At 36.5% G+C, this 20,407-nt stretch overlaps 1 long non-coding RNA gene across 1 annotated transcript; it reads right to left on the bottom strand.

Annotated features, from left to right (window-relative positions):
* Positions 1-249: 249 nt before the first annotated feature.
* LOC148815481 (uncharacterized) lies at positions 250-12,058 on the bottom strand. The gene is made up of 7 exons (XR_016086073.1): positions 9,953-12,058; positions 8,866-9,174; positions 2,311-2,631; positions 1,757-1,855; positions 1,637-1,667; positions 620-663; positions 250-336 (listed from the first exon to the last, which is right to left on the bottom strand). It is a non-coding gene; the product is annotated as an uncharacterized LOC148815481 (long non-coding RNA).
* Between the last annotated feature and the right edge of the window lie 8,349 nt (positions 12,059-20,407).

The following is a 20,407-nucleotide window of genomic DNA, read 5'->3' as shown; positions in this document are numbered from 1 at the left end:
TATATTCAGTTACTACAGTTGGATACAAAAAATAAAATGAAAATGAGACTTTGATGTATTTACTGTAGTATTTGTCAGGAACTGTGAATACAAAAGAAGAAATATTGCAAGGAGATGAGAAAATAAAATAAAAAAAGATTCTTCTCAGATGAGCTTGAGATGAGATGAGCGATGAGATGACTTCTGAAGACACTGAAACAGGCTGTATTATGTGTGGGAATGGTTCATGTGTAGTCTTTCTCACTTTTTCAGTTAAATTATTTCTAAATCCTACTGAAACATCACAGCTGTCCTTCGCCCATGAGAGTCAAGTTCCAAGCTGGCATACTGTACCTCCTATCAGAGAAACAAATAGTCTTATTAACAACTTGAAAAACTCCTGTCAAAAAGGGTTAAGCTGTTTCTAACATTTTTATGCAGAGGCAATGAATTTCAGGATACTATCTCCAACTTCCCCAAGTTGCTGACACAGAAATGCAGGATCTATGAAGTAACAGCTTTCTTTTATACTGTTTTGTAATCATTTGCTTTCTCCAGTCAAACTGTATATCAAAAAGGTTTTACTATTGAATATACTACATTTAATTAGAAAGACTTGTAATTATAAAGTACAACATACTGATACTGAGTTTATTCCACGTCTGGCTTCTTTCTCTTGTAGTCCTGTAAGACATTTTCAGATTGCAGTGCAAAATAAAGTAGTAGCAAAAAAAATATGCAACAGAAAATTCAAGATTGATGCTACTTCATCAACTCCCGCTGCATTTGTATGAGCCAATCTCACAGAATTTATTCTATCTACACATCTGAGCTGAAAATAAACAGAACGAAAGTGCACACCCTGAGACAAAAAGACCTTACACTCCCAGAAAATTACAAAGTCAAAATTCAAAAGAAAAATTATACCTTTTCTCTTACGTTATCCTCTTACAGCATGACATACAGTATACAGTAGACCCACAATGTTGCAAATGACAAATATTACCAAAAACACTAATGAAGTATTTAAATCTGAAGTCATTACAGACTTCTGTAATCATACAAAATTACATTTCATCCTTCCTACTGTATATGAAATGTAATGATATTGATAATATGAGAATAAATGTGCAATATTTTTTTCTTACAAATGTACATTTCCTAAGAGATAAAACTGAAGAAATAAAAAAAAAACAAATTCATGTTTCTCATCTCTGACTCAAAAAGGTACTATACAGTATGTCTGTTAGGGCAAAATTTTATGCAGTAATTGGTTTAGCATAACTCAAGTTCTGCATAATGCTTTCACACATGTTAAAGCAGTGTACATAATGTACAATGGGCTTCCATAATTTATATTTTGTCTACACAAATTAATGAATAATGTTATACAGAATTAAGCTATGAATAAGCAGTGACTCAATACAATTTGATAGGTAAATGTAGCCTACCTAAAGATTTTTTTCTGTGTGCTGTCATTGTTTTTATTTTATCCCTAGGACATGAAGATGAAGACAATGTTATTATTAAAGTGGACTTCATTAATTAATCTGTGATAGAAATAATTCAGTCATAAAGTTTTAGACAAAAACTGAATAATATAATACTGTATAACTATTCAAATTAATTAAAGAATGGAAAAAAATAGTAGACCCACCATTCTTTCACCCTGTGGTTTTTACTCCAATCTGCACAAAACATGCAGAAGAAAAACAGTTACATGGCTTAGTGACAAGTTCCAGATAGAATAACATAGCTCTTAGAAGAAGGCTTTTACCTTGAAATAAACAAATGATGTTAAGAAGAACCAATATGATTGCTGCTACTGCCACAGTCACAGCTGTGTAGAGAAGTATCAAACATGTTCCACTTCTCCCTGAGGTAAATGTGACAAAAACAAGTTTTCAAATAAAACTAAAATCGAATTGCTACAGAAAAGAGTTGCACTGTAACAGCGAGATTTTCTAAATAAAACACATTAAAAACTAAGTCTAGAAGATTTCTTATTATTTTTCATATCATTGGTATATACAGTTAAATGCATTGCCTAACTATTTGCATTACATTTAAAAATAGAATGACAGCAATTTTGCTTTGTTAGTTCCACATATACAGCAAATTTTAATTTTATGTCCCTATTCAAAAACAAATTGTAAGGGTTCAATGACTTCCATTTTCTGTTCCTACAGTAGGAAGTTAAAGCAAATGGTTTAAAGCAAATGCTTGTCTAAATATTTATCTACTAAAATCTAGAACATTTAAGAAATGAAAACTCTATTAAGGAAACCACAAAGGACTGGTGAAGACTAAAATTTAAGCATGGATGCTCACCATTGTACTGCACTGTTTTGGTGAAGTTTCTCCCATTCTCAGTCTCTACCACACAGGTGCATGGGGCCCCACTGGCCCATATCTCAGAAGAAATTAGGATCTGGTTTCGAGTGAATTCTGTTTTTCGGTCAAGTTCAGCAGCCTGGTCCTTATTTTCCCATCCAGAGTCAGTGAAGCCACTCTGATAATTGCCAGATATGAGCCAGTACACATGGGCTTGTGATGGAATGACCCCAAAGACCAGACACGTTAGAGTAACATTGGTCTGGTCATTGTCTGATGGTGACAGGATTTCAATGGAAAAAGGCTCCAATACATTTTCTGCACATTTAAAAAGGGTGGGAAAAAGATAGTGAGTGAAAGAGTACAGTTCTCTAAAGGTAGCAGTTTAGAAAGGTAGCATATAGTACATAAATAAAACCATTTAACGATCTACAGAAGTCTAAAAAAAATCAAATAAATAAGGCTAAATTGTAACAAAATGTTGCAAATAAGGAGTTGACATTAACCCCCATCATAATTGCTTGGTTATTTAGTGGCTAAGTGACCCTGTGTCTTGTTTTCAGTATTGAGTATACATTTGTCCACTGAATTAATGCCTTCAGTAACCCATTGGATTGTATATTGTATTACATTTTATTTGATATATGCTTTATAATAAAATCTCTTCTCTAAGTCTCTTTGAATAAAGAGATTTAGATCCTTTAACATGTTATTAATCTCCTGAGACCATCAATCATCTTGCTGGTGATCTCTGAACTCTAATACTACTGTTGCGGTACAGTGAGCAAAACTCAGAAAATATTGCAAGTGTATTGCAAAATACACACTTTTTGCGACAGTATATACCCAGGCCATAATTACTTTTTTTTTTGCTTTTCTTCATCATTCTTCATAAAGAAGAATCTAAATGAATCCATAGATTTTATCGAAACACCGAAATTACTTTTACGTATAGCACACTGCAGTGCATAAATTATGCATATGTTGCTGTGTCCTGTCTGAATTTGTTTATATTAATCAATCAGTTAGTTTGTCAATTAATTTACACTTATTAAATTGAATTTGTTAAGTGCCTGCCCACTCCATGATTTTTAAGCGTTTGTATTTCTCTTTCCACTGTTTCTATGTTTGCATTCCCCCAGTTGTGCATCATGTGCAATTTAATCAATTTCACTAGCTTGCTAATTATACTAGAATAATAATATTGATCTTGATTTTAAGAGTGGTCCTAAAATGAATTCCTACATTACAACACTGCTAACTCCTGCTCAATTAGCATTCAAACATAAGAACAGTTACAAACAAGAGGAATACATTCATCCTATTAAGTCTGATAACTTCTAGTAAAGAAATGTATTGTATTGTTCTCTGTTTTAATGTGGTTTCAATGCCTTTTAATATTTTGAATACTTATTATTATGTTATAGTCTTATTATCACATACAGTAGTCTTCTCTGTTAAAGACTAAAAACCATTCAGTGCCTTCAGCATGTAGGGCCGTGTCCACAAGGCCATATCCCAATATGCACACTTGCAGTCTTGTGCCCTTTACATACATGTTCCTGCACAGGTCTTTAGGGGCTTAGGGTGTTTAAGTCTAAATATGACACTTTTTAAATCTGTGTTTCACAAGGGCATTCATGAGCATTCCCATTGCGCCCTTTATGTGCCTTTCTCAGTTCCGTGAAGTTGGCCCCCACACAAATGATGAAAATCACCACATTTGTTAGTGCTCCATTTGTGCCAATTTGTGTCATTGAAAGTAGTGTTTATGCTGTTTTGTGCTCACAGAAGTGAGGACTTGGAGGAAGGGCTTATAGCTCAGTGAGGGATTTGGGACAAGGGCTAGTACTGAACACTTAAGGGAGTGTAGTACATTCCCTTAAGCCCCATAATGTAACTGGATGCTCTTCTTATGACTGATTCAAAAATCACAATATCTTTTTACGCCATTTTGTTTTGACCACACACAAATATTCTTATGTCCATATCTTCGCAACGGAAAAACAGAAAGCCTTCAAACCAAACGCATTTTAAAGACCTCGACTTGTGATAATTTTCACAACCTCTACATAAAACTATCAGTGAGCTAATTCTCTTTTTGTAAACCTCAGGTTTTTCACCTCAGGCGGGACCGCTGTGTACCTTCTGTATGCTCACAGTGCGGGAAATACTGCTCAATACGGGTTCGTGCGAACAACCCGCATATGACCATAGAAACGCAGAACAGCACCGAAACAAACAAAGTAGTCTCCAGTTATCCAGCCTGTAAGCAGGGAACAAAGCTTTGTTTGATTTCTGAAACTCTTTCTTTGTCCTATTTTCGTTCAGGTAGGGTTCAATATGTATATGTTCTATGTTGGGAACATATTATAGCAATCTCGGGTTCACGTGGGTATGAGCCCTCACTGCTGCCGCCTCAGGTCAGCCCCACTCCCGATGGGTATTCAAACCCAGGCCTCCGGTATCACTCAACAAGGACACAGCCAATTGAGCTAAAGGGAAATCTCGCATCAGCTCGGCGGCTGCGGTCCCTGCTATTCACAGGGAAGGGCGGTGACATCACCGCGCTGGTAAGACAGTTCGAACAACCTGCAAAGGCTGCAGTTATAGTATGCATATAGCGGTCCCCCATTGTTCCAGATGGTGCGTAATTGTGCATCAATCAAAACCCAGAGTGTCAGAAAAGAATAATTAGCTCACTGATACGTTTATGGAGGGGTTGTGAAAATTTTCACAAGTCGTGATCTTTAAAATGCATTTGTTCGAAGGCTTTCTGTGTTTCCCTTGCGAAGATATAGACACAAGAATATTTGTGCATGGCGAAAAAAAAAGTAATAAAAACGACAAAGTGAAGGCTGTGAAAACAAGTTTTCCTGCAACTCTAAGAGGTTTCGTAAAAACACTACAGGCGTGCCAAAATCGTTTTCAAACTTCAAGCTAACTTTACCCCAGTGAGATGACACGGCTCTAAACGTATGCTCTTCTTGATGTGAAGCTGTCAAGTAATCGTAAATGTATTCCGTTCAATGTTTAAAGAGTTTAAAAACCCATGTACAGAACATGTTTCTGCAGTTTCACGTGTACTATCTTTTGTATACTATACATGAAGTAGAGCACAGTGTCAGTGAGTTTTACTGGGTTAAACGCGTTTATCGCCGCTTCTTTGACAATTAGAAATGACACGGCTTTCCAAACATACAGTGTGTTCTTTTTGATGTGAAGCTGCTGAAACATGCACTGTACATGGGTTCTTGCTGACTCTTTAAACATTGAATGGAATGCTTTTACGATCACTTGACAGTCAGACTTAGTACTTACTGTTGGCTTACTGTTACTGTTATTGCTGGTTAATCATTAAATTTTTAAGCACAAAAACCACAAAAGCTTTTAGACTACAATATGCTGAAATCAAATGCATTAGAATTTGGAATTACACAGCAAAATGCGGTAAAAGTGTATTTCGAAGGGAAAAGAAACAGTACTTGTACAGTATGTCTGTTTGCACAGACGTGAATGTAAAGAGATAGGGTAATGTCAAACAAACAGAAGAATTCCAAGACAGCACACAACCCGTTATACAGTTTGTATATTGTTGGCTTGTCGTTTACTGTTACTTACAATACCAGTTGGTAAAAGTCTTACTATCAAGTCATCGTGAATGTACATGTTCAATGTTTAAAGAGTAGGCAAAAACCTATGTACAGGCCATGTTTCTCCATGGCTTCGCATCAAGAAGAACATACATTTGGAAAGCTGTGGCATTTCTACTTGTCACAGAAATGGCTTGAACTTGAACTTTATCTCCATATGTAACCGGCACATGTACTGGTACAATGGAATTCTTACTTACATAAAGTCTCTCGATTGTAAAAAAAAAATACAAAAAAAACAATACAACCTGGGAATGCTTACTGACACCGTGTGAATACAAAAAACAGAACACGTGCTCCTTTAGATTATTTTTTTCCAAAAAACAGGAGTGTGACAACATTGTACTGTTGGTAAAGTCAAAGCTACTTGGCACGGGACAATATTATTGCATATACAGTACAATGCAATATAAAGTATTAATATAGTAGGCAACATTGTTCACAATTGTGTTTAAACATTAGAATTTTCTCATATAAATGCTATCATTTTGTTGTATAAACGAGACACCTTTATCATATAAATGAGATACTTGTATAAACAAGTTTTTTTTTTTCTTTGTGGCTCTAATAAGCTTCCATACAAAACACTACACAAAAGCCTGCACTTGTTCAGATTTAATCTGTATCTCTGCTGGATTCAGATGCTCCTTTTTAATGCTTTGTTGTTTCCTCATTGTAATGCAATGTAGATCCATTTTTGCATATATATAAGGTACATTTAATGACCATACTCAGGTGAGTGCAATTTCCAGTTCCCATAACAACGTAGACAGAGGGAAATCGGCAAATTAATCACTCAATTTGCCTGTTCCTGTGACAGCATGATCAAGCAGGATGTCTCTGCCACCAGGCCTGATTTTAATGACAGTCAGCAGATTAAAGGGAATATATTTATTCCCATTTTGCTGACATTGGGGCATTCAGTTTCTCTCCTGTGCTTTGTATTTATATTCCCGCTTGACACTCCAGGTCTTTGTTTCCCAACCATGATTCCTGGGTGTGGCTTTGCTTAGTCTTCCTGTGTTTGACCTGGACTGTCTGACTCTGGTAACCATTTCTAGTGTTTGGACCTCTCGCCATCTCACCATTACTTTTGGATTTTCCTTTTTTTGTACTTTTGTCATCATTTCCATGGTGCACTTGCACAAGAATCCTGGCTCCAACACGGACCACTGGCCCCTTCAGGTGCATTTAGTAGTCCATTACAGTACTAGCTAAAAATGTTGTTCACAATTTGACATCAATTGAACAAATCGGTCCATGTTCTGAATTCGTTGCCTTCCGGTGTGGCAGGAGGTAGCATTCTTCATCTTAGATGTCAACTGAAGTCATGTCTACAATGCCATTAAAGATACCTGGCATTATTTATAAAGGTTTGTGGGGGATTAAACCCGGTATTTTTTATAAATGTAGGCCAGATTCTGCAGGCTCAAGGTGATTTTATCTAAGCCAATTTGACATCTTATCAGAAGAATGGTTTCTCCTGCCGCAGTGTATGGAAATGGATTGAGAATGTAGACTCATTTGTTCAATAGATTTCAAAATGAGAACAAAGAAAATATATAGTAAGGCACTAGAGATTAAATGGATCTACAGCTATAAAGAAATGGGTAAACAACAAAAAAATAAACAGGAGCATCTGAATTCAGCAGAGAAAAAGTTAATGTCTGGACAGGAGAAAATACAAAACTAAATCCATCTAGGTTATTGTTTTTCAGGTCATAGAGAGATCTGAATGACAAAAGGTCTCAGGTCAGTGGTTAATGTTATGCTAAATATAACAATAAGTGTGTAAATGTATTTGAATAATAGTTCAAGTAGGGAGCTGTGTCAGCATGCATAGGCTGCAAAGGAACAAGTAATAGGTTTATTTAATGCTGAAAAAAAGAAGAAAGAAAACATGGAATAAACCTATTACTTGTTTATTTTAATAATATACACATTGTCTGTTTGTCAAAGTTGGTCACATCTACAGTATGTACTGTATAAAAGGACTGGAGGAGAACATCATTGATAATTTTAAACAACCCTGATCTCTAACTTGAAAGACACTTTCAGCTTCGTAGAATTGTTGAATAGTTAATTAGAAAATATTACATATTTCAGTTTTACTACTCATTAATATGCATAGAATATTTTGAAAAGTAAAGTGCTGCCTAGTTAGTTGATAATGCAAGGATGAGATTGTATAAAAAATTATGAATTGTATAAAAATTATTAATTCCACCTTTTCCAAAATACTGTACGTTTTAACAAAAAAATGACATACCTTATAATGAAATATTATATTATTACATATTATTACAAAATAATGAATTAATTAACACATCTGAGTTGTAATTTAAACATTTAGATAGCTTTTCATCTATCCATTTTCTAATCACTTTATCCGATACATGGTTGGGGGGAACTGGAGCTTTGCCTGGCAATCAACAGGTGCAATCAACAGGAGCAGACATACACATGCACAAATTCACACCAGGACTAATTTTCACAGAAGCCAACTGACCTACCAGGGGAAAAGCCAATAACCTTATCTCACGTCTTGATGCGATCTGGTTACAACTATAGCAATCTTTCCATTGATTAAAATGCAACTACAGTCTTATAAGATAATGAACGGGTCACCATGTTGTGAACCTTCCAAAAAATATTACAGAGTGAAATAATTATTCTTAGAATTGTAATATTCTATTTACTGTTAAAATCTACGCAAATCTGCAAAGTGCAAAGTAAGTCATATACTGCACTTAACTAGGACTACTCTACACAGTGAATGCATAAACCACACTATTTCAAGTTTTGAATGAAGGGATACAGTGTTGAACTGCCAAGTAATCGAAATGATTGGGGATTTGCATTGATTAGCAACATTTTTCCTTTAGTTTTGTGATCTTACCTGATACTACTATTGTTGATCCATTGCCCATATTGATACTGTTCCCGATCACAAGGGAGCAATAGTATGTCCCACTGTGGTGAGATGTGGCATTGACAATGGAGTATGTACACATCTTCCCCTGTGATGTTACTGATCCACTATGCTGAGAGTTCGTGCAAGGGCTCATCATGCGAGATCTCTGGTCCATTTTCAGCCAAGCTATAGCGTAGCAATATTCACCTGGATTGACATAACATTGCAGACTGATGCTGCTCCCAACTTGCACTTTCACAAATGGAGGGAATTGGGATACCAAAGCCTGTGCAGCTGTTGAAAATATACAATAGAAATACTTTAGTTGCAACAAAAAATCTAAAATAGTAATTCTAATAGCATCATGCAGTACAGACATCCTCACAAGTTCTGTAAAAATTTTAACCAAAATGTATAAATGTTTATACAATGTATTATCACTCTTCTATACAACATGAGTGATTATTTTCCAAAGAAATATAGTTTTTAAAGGTCCACAAGCTGAAGTTTGTAATTAATGAGTCCCTCGTGTTTGATGAAGAGCCATTTCTTCTTGCAATGTACTGTAGTAATGTTAATTACTGATGCAAATCTACATAATTTGTTAATGTGCACAATATAGACTTGTATACATCTTGTCAGGTATATTAATCTCCTTTGTATCAGTGGTACAATTAACATATTGCATATTTTCAAATACACGTTTTCATTTACAACATAAAATTATTTAGGATTAAGCAATACATCTCTCAAAGCTAACATCTGAATCAAATTTTATTATTGTTGTTTAATTACTTGTTTACATTCATTTTTGTACCCAGGAAGGTTAGACATGTATTAATTATACATAAGTTGTGAAATGTCCTCAAATACAGCAAATATAAGATATAACAGTAACTTAATACTAATAATATTACCAGCACACAGGTAGTTACATATTTATGAATGCACTTATTTAGCGATAAGATTACATACCAGTACGCCTATGTACATGTCTGTAATGTGTTTTTAGATAGGTAATATACTGTGTATATGAAGTATGTTGGTTCTTAATAAATAAATGAGTAGTTACCTTTGAATAAGTAAGTGCTGTACACAAAAAATAGACAAGTCAGCATCTTCACGAGATTTTAAAAGACTTCCATCTCCTTTAAAAATAAAACGCAGAAAATTGTGTTGAGATTAAAAGAATCCCACTGTTACGCGTACAGAGCGCTCTTGAGCATACAGTCAAACTGGCACAGGAAGCGCTATGAGGAGCTACCTAGTCGTGTTTCAGTATAGTTGACAGTATGTAAGTCATACTTGACCTACCTACTTGAACTAATATGCAAGTCATTACTACTTTGACGTTAGAGGGTGAAGATCGCCTCTTTGGAACATCTATACTCATGGCTTCCTCACGTCTGTAAGATTTCTTTGAACGTCTTAAACCCACTATATTTGCAAATATTTGTCAATGTGTATGTGATGTCGAAGTAGTCCAGTTTTTCCATTTTTTTGTATAATAATTCAATATAAATAAATATTGAGGTAAGAAAGAATGTATCTGAAAAAAAATCAATATTTGCATTTAACTTTAAAGTTAACCTTAAAGTAATACAGTAACAAGAAGCAGTAGAAGCTAGAGCGGTAGTAGCGGTAACAATAGCACGTTGAGTTTAAATAGGAATTGCTTGTACTTGATTGTACTTAAACTATTGCTTGTTGGTAGAAAAGCGCCTATTGGTAGAATCATTTCGTGCAGAAATTTATTCGTTTTAGGCTGATTTATCTTCACCGTTCACTTTTTGATTGACTATACAAGCAGGTATAGGGGGCCCTAATTTCAAATGCTTTTGTTTTTTTTTTTAAACAAAGGGTTCGCAGCCGGGACAGGTTTCGAAAATAAAAAATGCAGGTGCGTTTTTGCCGCTTCCGCTCCAGATTTGTGTGTGGGTAGGAGGCCACTATATCTCGTATTGTAAACCACAACCGAAGCCTGAGAACCTGTAACCGGGCGTACATAGCATTTCTCAGAAACAAGCAAATAATATAGTGAACATCACCTTTAGACTACCATCCTCCGGAAATTGCTTGAGAATATTTTTTCCATGCTATATTCAAAATGTTGCAGAAAAACCCGAAGAGACTTCAAAAGTCTCAAAAGGGCAGTGTCTGAAATGTTTAGCTTTCCATCCATATTCACCTGCCAACAATGTATGAAATACTTAATTTGACACCAGAAAACAAAAAAAATGAGGATTAGGAATATTTGATAATTGTTAAAACGAGGGAGTAACCGATCTAATTCAATTTTCAAAATTATGCATTCGACAAAACAGATATTGTAGAATATCCTGTCCATGTTACACACTTCTTAACTCCGGACATTATATTTTGCCATTGTACAGTACATCATGGCACAAACATGTGGCCGGAAACATTTTTTTTTTGGCAAATATAATGTTACAGTAGTTTGTAATTGCGTTATCGGAGTTATTTGCTATGATACACTGCTGTCTGTGAGTTACTATTTTCGAAACGCTGCATCTAATCTTAATTTTAAGAAGGAGTTCATAAACATCCCATTAAATTGCATCTCAGGTACTGTATGTCACCGCTAAATACCTTAGGCATAGGTCTGACATTAGGATTCCACACTTAATTTATAAACCCTTAAACCACATTTTTAAATGTATTAATCCTTAAAAATTAAAAATGTTTTGTCACTATACTGTACCTCTGTACCTAAAATCAAACTGTGGGATTAAAGACTTTACTTGGATTTTCTTGGATTTTCCTTTTCATTAGTCCCACGTGTTAATTTGTGAATAATTGCGATTCCCTTGTTGATGTTGTTTTCCGAGATGTCTGTTGTATTTTGAATTGTTTCTTCTATTATATATCGTCTCTCATTAAAGCGAAATAAAAACGGTCTCAGTTGATTTTAGGCTTTGAAAAGTAATCGTTGAATCTTAAAGTTTTAAAGTTAAAAAAAACTTTTCAAAAAGACATCTGTAATGCATGGTGCTGTTATGGTGCAATTTAGCAGTGCTGTAGTGCTGACATTGGATCAGTGGATCATTTTTTCCCTTCGAGTTCCTTTGCTTTATATATAAAACTACCTATTGTAAAACAAAGAAAACAAATACAGGGAATGGTTTTCTGTGCTGCCACATTATTTGCATACTGTACTGTACGTTACATCTTTAATACCAGTATATACTAAAATAAACCAAGTGCCCCAGTGGCAAATTCAGAGCTTCTTTTTCTCTGCCATCAGATTTCTTACTCCTGATATTTTCTTCAACATATTGAGTCAAACCGTGATCTTCACCAGGAATAAGCAGTTAGAAAAAGGATGGATGGATTTTCAGTCACATAGGGGTACACTGGAGGCCACGAGCCGTTCACAAAAACTCATCAGATGGGGAAAGACGAGGCCGGGAAAGCACGCACACAGTATCTACAGTGGAGACAAAGGAAATATTGTAATTCCATACAGTGTTGGACTCCTGACAGAAAAACATGGCACAGAGTATTGTCAAACGACTGAGTCGTTTAGCCACACACGAATCAAGCTTAAACAATTCGTAATGAGAAATTCTTCCATAATTAAAGCCAGCTATAGATGTTTCTTTCACTGTTGTATTTGGCACAGACCTTTTCCTCATAACCGATATTTATTGTCGTTATTGTGAACATTAATGCTAATTCACAGAATTATTTTTATCGCGTTTAGAAAAAGACAGCTAGATATTATTAATTTGAAATATATCCCTACACGAATCTTTTTTTTTCCTGAGATCAAAATGACTAGGTAGTTGTCGGAATTAGGCAATGTTAAAGTGAGGATGAACAGCAATAATTCAAAATGAAGTATTTAATGAATTGAGGACCTGGGACTTTTAATAATTCTCTGTAAACAATATTAATCTCTTTCACATCTATCTGTCTATGTCTTCCTCAAGTGCGATTTACTGTGGTCTGCTTTACACGAAATGTGCTCTTATGTTTGTCGAGCGCTTTTTCTTTGTAATCTCTAGCTGGGGAAGAAAAGTGATTTATAAAAGAGCGCACGGATGAGTATATTGTTGGAACTACGATAACTAAAATGTCCTTCAAGTAAAAAAAACCCAACATAACCTGTAGTTCTATAATGCAATTACATTTTACGAATATAAGGAAACACAAGAAATCTTGCAAATGTGCTGTGGGGAGTTACTGTATAATAGTTTTTATTGAGCGATTGTATATTCTCTTCTTTCTCTTGTTATGGTTGGCTCTCATTGGGTTGTTCCGATTCTCGCTGTTTATGGTGATTTAAAAGCTGGAAGCTCTCCGAGAAGAGAGGAGCCGTGTTTGGGATTGTTGCTGGCCGGCATTTCTTTTTAACTGCGAACTTTGGAAGAATTGGATGGTTGTTGAATAAGGACGGGAAACATGTCGTATTGAACCTAATTTTCATCCTAAATGGGAATATATTTAAAATGTTATTTTATACTGTAATATTTTGAAAGAAATATAATTCAAAATTCTGAAGTATACTGAGTGTAAAACAGAGTGTAGCAGTTTTAATTTTATATAATGCAATATTTAAATTATTGTAACACGTTTTCCGTAATATATAAACTTATAGTTAATATATTTTAGAATATTGGGAATAATATACCGTTAAATAGTTTAGAAGATATAATTGAATACCTTGGAATATATATTTAAAGTATCTAAATTATTATTGCTGTCATGTATTGCAATATATTTAGCAAAATAAACTATATGTATAATATATTTTAAAATACTGTGTACAATTTACTGCAATATATCTTAAAATATGTACATCTGTCAATTTTGTATATTGCAGTACCATGTACATATATTATGAAACATCACAAATTATAAAGGTTCTCACTGGCATGGAAACAATATGCTTCTAACCTGTACAGTATAATACAGTACTTTGTTTGCAATTTGTGATTAAAAGTTGGTAATATTAAATATTATATTCCAAAACTGGTTCATTAAAATATTATGACTGATATCTGTCTTGTATTTAGATAAATAAATTGTATCTATATAATTCTGTAACAGCAGCATTATAACATCACAAGCATTAGAAAATATATACAGAAGCATACAGTAAATAATATTTTAGTGAACTTTAGAGTACATTTAAACAAAGACCTACACTCTTACATTGACAAAATTATATAAATTACTGGTGAAGAACTAAAATGGATACTACAAAAGAATGTAAACTTTTTCACCTGTCCAAAATCTGCTTCCTTAACACTGGGTGCTCTTATATTTTTTTCAGTCTGTTTTTAGTTAAGATTTTAGCCTTACAAACTTATGGTTGCTTTATAAAAAAGGATTAACTTATGCCTAGCAATGCATGTCTTACTTACAGTATTGAGATATCAACACAGAGTCAGTATTGGTTGGCTTTAACAAACGACTTTTAGATAATTCCTCTGGTATTCAGTAAGTGCAGTTGAATTTCTTCCACCTGAAGGAACCTAAGCCTATTATTAGTTAATAGTTAGAGCCTCAAGAACTGTTTTATATGTGGAGGTGTAACTCATGTTTCCTACGCGTGATTTAGCAACATGAAAGGGAACAAGGGTTTTATTTGATTAGGGTCTTTGTTAATTGCCTAAGGGTGTCCTACTGTCATTTCCTAACTTTCTTACCGTAATTACACCTTAAACGGTAAAAAACTGATACTGACCAATCATAAATGTATGTTTTTGAATGAAAATTTTTCTCATCCTCAAGAATAACAACTTGTTGCTGTTCTTAGAAAAATGAGCGAGAGATATGATTAACCTGTTAACCTTGTCTGTCCTCCTTTCTTTATTATAATAAAGAAATCTCCAGCTTGATTTACCAGAGTGGTGTGGTGTACTGAGAAATGAACAAGTAAAGGTTTATTCCATGCAGAAAAGAGAAGAAAAGAAACACAATGTTTGGTCTGTGAAGCCTTCTTTGAGTGTGAGAAAGGAAAGTCAACAGCTGATATAGCATGGGAGAACAAGAGCCAGGAGTGGAGAGGAGGCGGGAGCAGAGGGGAAGGCAGGGTGTGCGCTCTGGTGGTGTGAAGTCGAGAGAGCTGAAGACAGGTATGAAGTCTAAAACTGCAAATGAATAGAGAAGATTAGAAGGAAACAAATCTGTCATTGAGAGAAGAAAGAAGGTGTGATCCTAGTTTCAGGATAATTTTGGTTTTGGATGTCTTTCTGCAAGAAGAGTTGAGAAACCCATCTTTGAGAACGCAGATGGAGAGATCAGTGTGATCATGGCCATTAGAGGTGAAATGAGAAACTATGGGCTTAGAGAAATGTTTGATCCTCACAGCCCTGACGTTCTCTGAAGTGGTCTCCCAGTCTCCTTCCCGTTTCCCCAATGTGTCACTTTTGTATATTGTAGTACTATATAGCTGGGCATTTTCTGCAAGAGATGCAGTAAATAAGGTTGCTGGAGGTACTGTACAAGATGTCATCTGAGTGATCCAGAATTGTCCTGAGGGGCCTTGAATAAGCGTGGTATTGGATATATATACAGTATCTACAGAAAGTCTACACCCCCTTGGACTTTTTCACATTTTAATGTGTTACAGCATGGAACCATGATGTATTTAATGTCTGGATTTTTTTTTACTTTGACATTATAGAGTACTTTGTGTTGATGAGTGGCAATAAGTCTCAGTTAAATAGATTATGGTTCCATGCTGTAACACAATAAAATGTGAAAAAGTCCAAGGGGACGTAGCCTTTATATAGGCACTGCATTTGCAGGTGATGCAGCAAGTTCTGTTGTAGGGGAAAATGTCTGGTGTGGATGATTGCTGAGGGCGGTCAAGGGAGCTGTGAACAAGAAGGTTACGCAGATTAGGTGGTCAGCGATATGAGATGATGGGGCGGACAGAAAAAAGGGTACTGGTGGAGGGATCATCCTGTAAGATGGGGAAGTTGTCGTTAATGGTCCTGGGATAGAAAGGGTGTTAGGGTGGTAGGGAAGCACCTAAGGAATGCAGTTGTGATGCCAGGAGCTCCTGATTAAGTTGTTGATCCAAGAGCTGTTTTTGGCTCGGGTGAGGGCCTTGTCAATGGGACATATGTTCCATGCTATATCAGCTGCTGACTTTCCTCTCTTCCTCACAACCGAAGAAGGCTCCACAGCCAAAACATTGTGTTTCTTTTCTTTTCTTTTCAGCATGGAATAAACCTTTACTTTTTCCTTTGCAGCCTATGCTGAAGCAGCTACCTACTTGAACTACTGAGAAAATGGTCTAACATACCTTATGGGATCTTTGAAACCTTGTTGTTTGTTGTAATTGAGTTTTCAATTCAGAAGTGTAACAATTATAAATGTACTTCCTACTACCCAAAACTAGAACACTCAGTATATCCTCCAATTTAAATGGATTAAAAAAAGTCACTTACTTTTCCTAATCTTAAATTATTCTGACTACATCAGTATTATAGTATATTGTATATAACAAGGACACCTGAAGAAGGCTCCACAGCCAAACGTAGTGTTTTGTTTCTTCTCTTTTCAGCATGGAATAAACCTTCACTTGTTCCTTTGCAGCCTGCGCATACTGACGCAGCTACAGTACCTTCTTGAATTACTTGTATATGACAAACCGCAAATAGAATTTGGAAAATCAAAGCAAAACAAAAAACCCAGTGGTTGGATAAAATCCAGATACTCTGAATCACATCACTTTATCAAGCTAATTGATTTTTCCATTTATAGTCTTCCCAATATCTCCTCATTTAGTACCAGGAAAATTATTCTTTTTTGGCATCCAATAGACCACCCCAGAAAAATATGTTAGGTAAAGGCTAAATGGACATGAGAACATGACTGGCTGATGACAATCAGTAATAAAAAACAACTGAATGGCTGATTACAACCTGCTCACCCAGCTGATGGGAGTAGCGGGTACCACCTTCCTATCGACCATCCAGACAGTGATTAGATACATTGAATGGCTTACAAATCAGGTGGCCACTACTTTGGAATCCTTTGGGATGGCAAGAACTATATTATATAATTTCCAGTTGTTGTTATTAAGTATTTCTTGAGTGTTTTAAGTCACTTCTTACCCATAATAGCATTCAACTTTGTTTGGTCCAAACGTTCCTTCTCTCTTTGTTGCCATGCAGCCATCAGTTAAACTGGAGTTAATTAAGACATCAACTGGAATCCACCCAAGCAGCAGGGTCCTGGCAAACGAGCTGCTTGACATTTGTGACTCTCTGCTGTTCTAACTTAATCTTTCATCACTTTTGTAATTTCTGAAAACTATACCCATACCCAAACTATACCACAATTGTACCCATTACACAACCAAAACATTTGACACAGGAAATACTTCATAACAATTCTGTGATGCCCTGACGAGCTCCATGGAAGGAGCTCATCAGGGCCAGCTCAAACAAGATCAAGCTGGGACTATCAACCTCATTAGGGGAACCTCACAGAGTATTTAAGTCCCGAGGAAGCATTCCTCAGAGTTCAGTCATTGAGCTACAAAAAGGAGGGTGTAGTGACTGCCCGCCAGGTTTTGGCCCTCCAGGACTACTCCCAGGTTCTTCCAGAACCCTGTCCTCCTATCCAGATTTCCTTGATCACCTCCTTAATTACCCAATTAACCATTAAACTCTACCACTGAACCTACTCTGATCATTATTAACTACCACGCCCTATTTTCCATTCACGGGCACATCACATACCAGAGTTCAGCAGTTGAAGGCCCCAGGTCCATGGCCACCTCAGTTCCCAGCCCCAGGTCAGTGGCCACCCCAGCTCCAGACTCCAGGTGAACAACCACCGCAATCCCCGGCTCCAGGCTTCAGGCCCGTGGTCACCCCAGTCCTAGGCTCCGGGTTAGTGGCCATTGCAGCCTCCGGATCCAGGACAGTGGCCATCTCAGTTCCCGGCTCCAGGTCAGTGGTGGCGTCAGACCCAGGCTCCAGGTCTGTGGCCAGACCAGGCTCAAGCTCCTGGTCCATGGCCATCTTCACCTCAGGTTCCGTGTCAGTGGCCACCTGCACCCCGAGCTCCAGATCAGGGGTCATTCCCGATTCGCTCCTCAGTCTCCAGTTCCCAGATTTCAGTTTCTGGTCCCCAGACTCCAAACTCCTACCCCCACCTCTGGTCTCCAGCCTTCAGTCCCTGGATTCCAGCCCTAAGATTCAGAGCTCCAGTCCACAGACCTTTCCGGGTCCCCGGTCCCCAGCCCCTGGATTTCAGTCCTTGGATGCCAGTCTCCTGTCCTCTTTTTCTGAAATTCAAGATATAGAACCTGATTATCAGGCTCTAAACCCTGATCGCCAGGCTCCAAACCCTGGCCACTAGACTCCAGGTTTCAGTCCCCTGGCCCCAATCTCCGATTCCCCGACTCTGGACCCCAGTTCCCAGGTTTCGTTTGCCTAATTCTGATTTCCGGGTTCCGATCCCCAGATTTCGGTCTCCAAATCCCAACCTCCAGATCACAGTCTCCCATTCCCAACCCCTAGGCCCCAGGCTCCAGGCTATGCAGGTTCCCTAGAAGGCCTGGTCAAGTGCCCGGTCCAGTGCCCGGAGGTCGTCCCTTTGGATTGTTCCCCAGGATGCTCCCAGGGCACTCAGGACTCCTCCAAGGTTCTTCACGGGTTCTATCAGGACACTCCCAGAACTCCATCACCTTCTTAATTACCCAATTAACCATTAAAATCTACTGCTGAACCTACTCCAGTCATTATTAAATGTCGCGCCCTATTTCCCAATCACGGGCACGGCATAACAAATTCATAACCCAAATACAAAACTATACTTTTCAATCACATAACATTGTAAAACTTCTTCTTTCATTAGTTTACTTTTTATTCGAGGTAAAATATTTTCCTGTAAAGCTTTTCAATTATTTTACTTAGGTCTGGCTCAAAGAATTCACATGACCAATCATCAGTGCTTCTACAGTAACATCTTTGTCACTGCCCTGTACTCTCACTGTCTACCAGTCAGGGTACTTACTCTGGTCCCATAGACAAATTCTAGACTTTCTCCAGACTTCTTCCAAATGATTTATTTAGAATTTTTAAGTCCCATCTGTAACGTTTGTCTTTTCGTCAAACAAGTGTATGCTTCGTTGAAATGTTTCTGGTGACTACTTACACATTCTAATGAATAAATCCTCAAATAATAAATGAATATTTAATAAATATCAATTTCTTTTAATAAAGGTTTCTTCAATCAAACAACAAACTGCAAGTTAAATACCTGAAATTAAATTAACAATGAATTTAAAACAAACACACTGAAATTAAATTAACAAATATAAGTAGGGCTGTGTGGTGGTAGTCAAGCACTACTGTTACATCACCAAAATTAAAATCAATGTTTTTCATTTACAGTTAATTGACATTACTGTTTAGATTTGTTAATTTGCCACTACATAAATTATGTAACTGTTGTTTACACATTTAGCTTTGAAAAATTGTAAAAAACTTTACTGTTGTAGAAAAGGGAATTCTCAGAGTTAAGTTCACTGTGAAAAACACAGTGAGTTTATTTTGTATGCATACAGGAATGATATGGCCACAGAGTACCAGTGTGATTCACAGGTATGAGTCGAAGAACTGTGGTTAATATGCAAGAGTAAACACAAAAGATGAAAGGAATTTCCGATAAGTTGCAACACCACTCTTCCCTAATTGACATATTTCTACATCAAAGGAGAACACTTGTGAAAGCAGATGGTTTGTTTATGATATCCATTTCCTACCAGCATTGGAGCATCTTGTTATTATTTGTGTTTGACATACAGTAGTTTCAGTCCTGCTGGGCCACTGCCAGGGGGTATACCTGCCTAATTTTACAACATCTGTTATTTCTCAAGCAGCTCAGCAAGAGTTAAGGGCTTCAGGGAGCGCTGTACCCTTTGCTTCACTGTCATTAAGGTCTAATTTAAGTAGCGGAGATCACCTGAGACATCACAACTTCTTTGATGAATTCTCAAATGAAATTGTAAGTTACATTTGGGACTACAGGTGATGAGTGAGAACAAATAGAATGAATGATCAGGCTTTCCCGCAGGTTTGTCCTATTAGTTCTCCACTTGTTATCCTAACAATGGTGCATAACATAAAAAATTATCAACACAAACACAAGTCGATGAGTCAGAAAACAATTTGTGCAGACAACTCTTACTTTGTATTGCTGTACTTTTACACCAAGTTCGCAACATTAGTAACAGCCCGAGCTGTGTGACACCGTTTTGTAAACAATGTCAGAATTTTGTTCTAGAATTTGCTCCGGTACAGCACAAAACTGCATCATTTTTTAACTGAAGACTACAGCTACAACTTCGAACCTGTATTTTACATTGTGAAAAGTATCTGGTTTTGATGACAAATGTATTTCTATTACAAGTTTCCTAATTCACTATTTTTTAGCAATTGGCTAAATACATTTTTCCAGTTATTTCAGCAAAATGGGATTGCTCAAATAAACCAATGTGTCCAATATAAATAATTATATTTCTTCCTGTTGG

The sequence above is a fragment of the Atractosteus spatula genome, chromosome 25 (genome assembly GCF_055471065.1).
Source record: "Atractosteus spatula isolate fAtrSpa1 chromosome 25, fAtrSpa1.hap1, whole genome shotgun sequence".
NCBI lineage: Eukaryota > Metazoa > Chordata > Actinopteri > Semionotiformes > Lepisosteidae > Atractosteus > Atractosteus spatula.
Note: the sequence above shows the minus strand (reverse complement) of the source record. Positions and strands in the feature narration are given on the sequence as shown.